We start from the raw sequence: 8,921 nt of genomic DNA, 5'->3' as shown, positions 1-8,921 counted from the left end.
TGTTGATTCTCGTATATGAATATATATGCAAAAACTCATTCATAATCCACATCACTATAAAAAGTTGACTTATGGTGGCAATGAAAAGGGGACAATTGTATTAATTTGTTGTCTCCCAAAAGACCAAAATGTAAAATTGGGGATGAATCCTCTTGGGCGGCAAATGAAAACCCCACATCCATGTGCTTAAACCAAAAAATTAGGGACGACGCCTCTAGATGCCATTGAACATATCAAGCCATTCGACATTGCTATAAAGCCCATCCTGTGATGTCCCAAACCCTCCAAGTGGGGCTCGGATGCCACGTGTTCCAATTACCTGTATCTGATACCATAATTAACATGCACGCAGCGGAACATAAATAAATAACCTCAAATAAATACCAGAGTTCTATATAACAACCTAAAAACGAGCACTACAACATTCAGATATCTGTATCCACAACTAGTATTTAAAACATAACCCAATACAAATATATATATATATATATATATATGTATATATATACCAGTATCTCACAATATCCCAAAAAGAAACCACCAAATACAAACCCAGCCTAGGCCTTCAAGCTCGATCTCCAAAAGAACCTAAAAAGTTATTAGCCCACTACAGTGAGACACTTTTCAGTAAGGGTGGAATAAATTATCACAGTGTGTGACAAATGAGTTTTAATATTTATATAACAAAATAAAAATGCTTCTTATATAACATCAATAACAACTGAGAAAACGTATCATTAATGACATCATTGACATCTAATATTATACACACACCCAATATGTACAAGTACATAATTTTTATGCAGACGAAAGTTCCCGAGGATAGGGAAGATTACCCGCCCATACAAGTAGCTTCCCTCTGCTCTGGTACTAAAAACTATCTACCAGAGCACTCACCTTACTCAGTAAGCCCTCAGGTGAAGAATTATCTCGCCATCAGTACACACATCTTTATTATTTTAAAGGCGAAGGTTTCCGGGAATCGGGATGTCTACCCGCCCATACAAGTAGCATCCATTTGCACTGATACCAAGAAACTACCTATCATAGCACTCGCCTTTCTCAGCAAGCCCCCGGTGGTATGTTTACCTCACCGCATGCACACATATGCATTCACAATATGCTATACCATTATTATTATGTTTTAATTAAATTCACGTGCACACAACACATCCACACAGAAATCATGCATCTCATACTTCGTCTTCTAATGTCCTCAGTACGTGGCCCACACAGAGTAACTGCGTACATATCAATATGTGGCCCACACAGGCACCTACGTACTTTTTATATACATGTGGCCCACACAAACACCACTACCCACACATGGTACATAACATGACCCACACAGGCGCCACCATCCACACACGATACATAACATGGCCCACACAGGCGCCATTATCTACACAAGATATAACGTGGCCCACACAAGCACCACTCTAGCTTCTGCGACACATGGCCCACACAAGCACCACTATTCATCAGTATCCAATCCCCATGACCTACTTATAGTACATCAGTAGAACAAGCTCCACGACCTACCAATGTCCTACCCCATATAAATGACAGTATGACGAGCTCCTCAACCTACCAACGTCATATCATGATTTATATCTAGGCAATATAACAACCTCCTCCTGCCAACGTTATATTGAGATGCATACGAATAACCACACCAGTTAGTTCATACAGACGTATCAATGCATTACCACACAGGTATCCAATAGATCAACACATTCTCACACAGTAATCCAACATATCAATACATTTTCACACATGAGTTAAACATAACAATTCATTCATCATGTCATAATCATTCCAAACATCCCCACATGCAAACCCAAATGTCATAGTAATTCATATTCAATTTATTAGGAAAAATTGTTCACATGTCACACGAGTTTAATATCATATGCAATTATCCCAAATATAAACCTTAAACAAAATCATCATATTCCAATACTCAAGCTGTTCTAAAAAAAATTGTATAGATAAATAATAAATTTCATATACTCGTAAATAACTAGTTCACCTTAATAAAATACTAATATAATTTTATTCCCCCTTACCTGATTTCCTGAACCATGCCTGCAGAGTTCCCAAAATTATACCCGCAGCGTTCACCCGAACCCTGATTCAATCAAATCAACCCCAATAAAATATTATTTTAACATTTCCTAATTTATAATAATTAAATAACAATTAATTTATAAATAACTCATTTATCCTAGTTTTTTGGGCTATGCCTATAATGACCCCACGAGAAATCTATTCTGCTAGACTTGTAGAGAATCATTCCTAGATTCTCGTGGTGGTGTCCTATCATCAATTTGGCTTAAAATGTAAGACAAATTGAGGTAAGAGTGAAAATTTACCTTACCCGAGGAGATATGCCTACGTTGCTCCTACGACAAGTCCACTTCGGTAGAAATGTCGGTGGCGGAAAATGGAGTCCAGTGGTATTTTCGGATTTTCAATTGGGAGAGAATCCACTGCAAAATCGTAGAGAGAGGAGTGGAGAGCGTGAGAGTTTTTTTTTTTTTTCCCCTTTCCTTCCTGTTTTGCGCGTGAAGTTTGTTTTTTTTTTTTTTTTTTTCTTCTTTTCCTCTTCTTGTTTGTTCCAGGAAGCTTAGGCACTAAGTCTTTTTTTTTTTTTTTCCTTTATCCCTTACTTTATACTTTTATATTCTTTTATATATGCTTTTATATAAACTTATATATATATATATATAATTTATCCTTATATGTATTTAAGTATATATATATATATATATATATATACATATATATATTCCCACAATCCTCAAATTTCTTAATTTAATTAATTTTCTTAATAAAAATTAATTAATTAATAATAATATTTTTTTTTGGTCATTACACATCCTCACTCTCAAGTCCATTCAACTAAAGTCATTTGAAGTCGTTTGCCTAAAGCAAAGATCTAACTTTTGAAGCCACAATGAACTCATGAGAATCATCGAAGCCACACCAAATTCTTGAAATCCCAATGCCATTCGATATCTACTATGATAAGTGCTAACAAGTGGATGTGAAAATGAGTGGTAGTAGAGAAAGATCACTCAAATTTTTCATTAAAGACAGACTTCAAATGGCAGTTCTCTCTGTTCTTCAATCTTTTTCAAGGTATGAACCATGGACCAATCTCTCTATGTTGTTCTTTTGTTGAATTTTTGTTTTGGGTTTATTTCCCTACTAGTAGATTTCTTTGACAAAAATGCAAGCTTTGAGCGTTTGATTTTCAAAAGATGATTTGTGGGGAGTAACCCAATTGCAATTCGAGTTAGTTTCTCGTTAAGTCATTTGTGGAGTGATATTTAATGTTTAGCTCACTAACTACATTTTTGTTCTAAGTTTTCTGTTTCTACTGCTATATTTCTTTGAAAAAAAAAAATGCAAGATTTGGGCATTTCGGCTACAAGAGGTAAGTTGTGGGGAGTATCCCAATTGTAATTCAAATTAGGTATTTCTTTTTGTGTTTCCCTTTTTGTCCCAACTTCAATTTTCCTGGAAAATTGAAGTTAGGACATGGGTTTTCCTTTATGTTCCTAGAATTTGAAGTTCTTCTCTTTAATTTCATGGGCCAAAGAGGGGTGCCTTAGGTGGTTTTGTTACATTAGCTTGGGCATTAACAAAGCAACAAGCAATAGTGAATGAGTTCTAGGTGCTAATAAAATTCAAAGTGCCTCTCCTATCATAATGAACTCTTGAAAATATCCCTTCAATTGTTGGCCTTTTGTACCAATATTTCATTTTTCTTTGTAATGATTACCTTTAAATTTAAATTTTTTAATTCTTCATCATTGATCCAATTGGACTTTTAGCATAAATTATTATAGCTTTTTCCAGGATGATAGTATTGATGCTTTGCATTGAAAAAAGATGCTTTTGGAAAATGGTGGAGGATTGGAAATATGGTTGTGTTATCAGGAATACCATCTTGAGCAAAATGATTACATTGTGAAGAGGTTTTGGTTCAAATTTGGAGAAAATGGTACGAGCGATATTTGAAAATGGTTTTTTTTTTTTTTTGGGGGGGGGGGGGGGGGGAAACAGATTTGATAGATGAATTTCTTCAACTTATTTTTTATTATTATCTGTATATATTCTACTTTTTATGCGTGTGCGTTCCAATTATTAAACAAAGGGTAAAGAGGTATTTCAAACATCACCTATATTAGTTTTGAAGGGGAGTTTATCTAACAAGATCCCTTCTTTTTGAGGTCTTATTAGACATTTCTAAATCGTACTTTATTTTTCATTTTTTCTTTAAATTTTTATTTATTTATTTCATTTATTTATTTATTTAAGGGAGTTAATTAAAGATCATTCTATTTAATTTAGGGATAATTCATAATTAATTAGGTACAATTCATAAAGGGTGTGTAGGGGGTGCTGGTACCTTCCTCTCGCATAACTGAACTCCCAATCATAACTTTAGTAAAAGCAGACTAGACTACTGGTTCCTTGGCCTAAGATTAGTTTAGAAAACCAATCAAAGAGTAGTAATTAGGTGAACTGACTACACCTAGGTAAATAACATGTCAGTGGCGACTTCATCTAACTTATATTATTATTACTATTTCTCATTATTCCGGACCCTTCTCCGGGGCATTGCAACAACTTGGCGACTTCACTGGGAACCTAGAGAGTTGAGCCATTAATTAATTATGAATTATCCCAAATATGAATTTAATGGTATTTTTATTACTCTATCATATTTTAATTAGATAATTGTTTCATACTTGTGAATATTTTGCATGTGTATAATTCTTATATGCATATTGTGAATGAATGGATAAGCATGTGCATGGTCTGATGATATGTTGGGATTATGGGATAGGCTTGAAAAATTTATACGAGCACACAAACTTTCACGAGCCTCCTACCTAGGCTTTATCCTTTAGGAATAGATAGGGGTGCAATACCGTTAGCTCCCATTGAATAAGGTTTTTGGGGGCGCGCGAACCACTTTACTCAATTTGTACTATGTCCAAGCCCATTGGGTAAGGATAAAGGACATTCTGGGGACCAATTGTTGATAGGAAATAGAGCTTTAACCACACATATTTGACTCTAACTTCCTCCCTTAGGATAGAGTGTCACGCCCCGAACCCAATAATTGGACCCAAGGGTGAAAAGAATAACCTAACCTGTCCCTGTATCACTAAAATCAAGATACAGTACAATGAATGAGGGTCCGACCCCGTGGGATTCCCAGGCACCCTATACACATTCACATACACAATAGAATCACAATGAAAGATAAGTCTTTCTATACACAATCTATATCATACCAGAGTCTATACAAAGGATTCAAACTTCACAAATATACAACACAGCCCGGGTGACAACCATAACCACAAAAGTCAACCCGATACAATCCTAGTACTTACCCAAGTACCTCTAGCAGTACACCGATCATTATACTCCTAACACCAGGACGCTAGTTCCGGTTACTAGAAGGACCTGAAAAATATGTACATACAGCAAGGGTGAGACACCTCTCAGTAAGGGCAGATACATGTTATATCAGTGTGTGGCATTTGAGTGTTATCATGACAGCAAAACATACACAGTTAAATGCAATTCCAGTACTTTCACAAAACAGTTTCAAAATAATGCATACACGCACACACACATGATCAAGTAACCCGGTGTCGTCACACCCTTCGCCCTGAAGCCGACCCGCGATACCCGGTGTCGGCCCGTGATACATGGCGTCCCCAGCACATGGCGAACCCCAGGCTCCCATGGCATCGTACCGGTACAAACTGGTGGATCCACACCCTTCGGTGATCAGCTGGTAAGGCTCACGCCTTTAGATATAGAGCCGGACACTCTTGCCAATGTGGCAGGTGATAAACACATGCCCTCGGATATAGAGCCGGACACTCTTTCAGTACCTGGAACAATTTGGAACCCAGTTCCTATTGCATTTCATTTTAAAACACAACCATGCATGCTCATATAACATAACAAACCACACCCATTTGGTAATCCATAAATCATAAATTTTCAAACGTACACAGTTTAATAAAATCAAGGCACGACCATCCCTAACATAGTACATAACACAATATACCAAAGGTTTTCCAACAAAACCAGGGAATGCAGCCCAGTACCCTTTTTTTTTCCAAAAACTGTTACATAAAAAATCCACAATTTTACCCGTTAGATTTCCCCAAATGAGTAACCAAAACACACACAGGACCGTGAACCACAGTTCTACCGAGTCCGATGTCAAAAATAAATGACATAAACTAAATCCCCTTACCTTTTCTCGAATGACAAATCCCGAACTCCAAGGCCCCTAAACCATGAATCGAGTTCCAAAACCTACAACCCACAATACAAAACTCGCTCACAACTCTGTTACCTACATGACTACCAAATCAGAACTGAAAATTGAGCCTTGCTTCTATTTTGGGCCAAAACCTAAGAATGCTCGAAACGAAAATCCAATATGTAGAACTTGTAGAAAATCCTTCCCTAATCCTCGTGGTAATGTCGGATCTACGATTCCCGCTACATACGGCGAAGAAATCTAAAGAGATAGAGAGTAGGTTGAGTTTCTAGAGAGAGAATTTGAGTTTTCTTAGCTGAGAAGTAATGAAAATAGCTATTTATAACCCTTTGACCCGGCCACTCCTCATCGACGAATGGCGTCCTCGTCGATGAGACCACATAGACAGCTCGTCGACGAACCTGATATTACCAATTTTTCAAAACCCCTCAGCATCTCCTCGTCGATGAGCCTCTGAATTTCGTTGATGAGCAACATATGAACTTCATCAACGAACTCTGACTTCATTGACGAAGCGTACTAAATTACCAATTTACCCCTCATTTAATTATTTAAACTCGTATATCACGGTTTGGGTTCTTACATAGAGCCTCAGAGAAAACCTACAAATGATAAACCCACCTAGTGTAGGGACAGGATCTTCATTCTTCTTCACATCACTTTGTCCATTTTTTTGTTGTATATAGTTTTGAGTTCCCTAGTGTTGTTTCCCACATTCTGCACTCATCTTAGATATACACACTACTTAGCCAAAATTCTAGCTTAGCCTCAAATCACATATAGACGACTTACTAGTGGTATACAATAAAGAAGAAATAGAGGTTCAGTAGTATTTTAGAGTTTGTCAAAATCATAAGAAAAGTAGTTGAATTGAAAGAATTGAGGTGGTTGAGGAAGGAATTAAGGGGCGATTGTTCCCTTAAGAAGTTCCCACTTTTCATATGGGACTTTTAGTTGCCAATTACGCGTCAAAAGATGCATAGTTAGGCGTTTAAATTCATGTATTAAAGACTATAATTTTAATTAAATGCCTATTATATCCCATATTTTAACATTGAGCTCCATTTATAATATTTGGGTTGATATTCGATAATTCATGGATTTTTGGTATTTTATATTTGCAGGACAATTTTTGGAAATTAAAAATTGAAATTAAAAAACGTGACCGTGAGCCATGCACGTAAGTCGTGTGCGTGTGTGAATGAGCTCGTGAAGAAGTCGTGTGCATGAAGCTGACCATGTGAAGAGGGCATGCATTCATGTGGGCTTGTGAAGGGTTGGCCATGCAAGACTCGTGGGCTTCATCAAAGAAGTTGTGCACATGGGCTTGAAAGGAAACCATGCAAACAATAAAAGGAGGCACGTGCTGGGCCATGGCCACGTGAAGAGAGACCTATGAAGATGTGAAGAAGCCCATGCTGAACCGGCCTGGCCACATGAAGAGAGACCCATGAAGACCTATGCTGACGGATGGGTTGTGTGCATGTTTGGCTAAGCTGGGTGTGCGCTGGAACAGAAAATAAAAAAAGGAGAGGATGTGCTTGATTTGACCCGGCCATGCAAGAGAAGCGGAGAGGTACCACGTGAAGAGGGCAGCTTGGGGAGGTTTTCTTAGTGTTTTTTTTTATTTATTGTAGGGTGCTTTTTAGAGAGGGGTGTATGGAGCAGCTTAGGTTTTAGGTAGGGTTTTTTTTTTTTTTTGCTTTGGCAAGAGGCAGCAGGAGGGTGCGCAGAGGAAGCAGCAGCAGTAACAACTTTGCTGCCTGTGGGAACCCGAGCATCTCCTACTTTCTCTCTACTCTCTCCAATCTCTCCTCCTAGCTTGTTCTTCTCTCTCTCTCTCTCTCTCTCTCTCTCTTCTCTCTCATTCTCTCCTTATTTTTTATTTGAATCTTAAACAATTGCTAGATCTATTTTCATTATTAATAAGTTAGTTTGATTTTCTTGTTATTTAAATATTTTTAATTAGTTTTAGATTGAATCTTTCTCTCTCTTCTACTCCCTTTCTTTAGTTTATTTGTTTAATAAAAAGTTGTGGTTGGAATTTTATTTTGGTTTGAATTATTCAGTTTAGATTGTTCTTTTTAAAGCCTTACATTGAATCTTTAATATTTGTTTAGGTCATTATTCAGTTTGTTTTTTCTTATTTTGAGTCTTTGTTGAAATTTAAATAGTTATTTGGGTGTTTTTATCATTAAAGATTAGTGGTGAATTTAATCTTGTTTGGACTTGTGTTCAAAGTTAGCATTTTTATTTAATTGAATGTTTGCAGGGTTTATTTTCTTTCATTATTTTGGCATTGAATCCAGCATTTAATTAGTTATTTTTATTCATGTTAGAGTTTAAGTTTCATTGCAAAAATCTCAAACATCCCAAAAACCGAATCTAAACCATGTTCAACAAACTTTTATTTTCTTAATTTCTTTTGGTATTACACAAAGTTTGGAATTAAACTACATTCCCTAAGAAGACGATCTAGCCTTTGGGCTAAATATTACGTAACATAACTCTCATACTTGGGATAGCCTTGCGCTGCTCATTTTTAGAGTGATTCAGTTGCCAAGTCTTGCATCAACAAGAATGGAAGTTCAAAGAA

Source organism: Malania oleifera, chromosome 8 (assembly GCF_029873635.1).
Source record: "Malania oleifera isolate guangnan ecotype guangnan chromosome 8, ASM2987363v1, whole genome shotgun sequence".
NCBI classification, from domain to species: Eukaryota; Viridiplantae; Streptophyta; class Magnoliopsida; order Santalales; family Ximeniaceae; genus Malania; species Malania oleifera.
Note: the sequence above shows the minus strand (reverse complement) of the source record.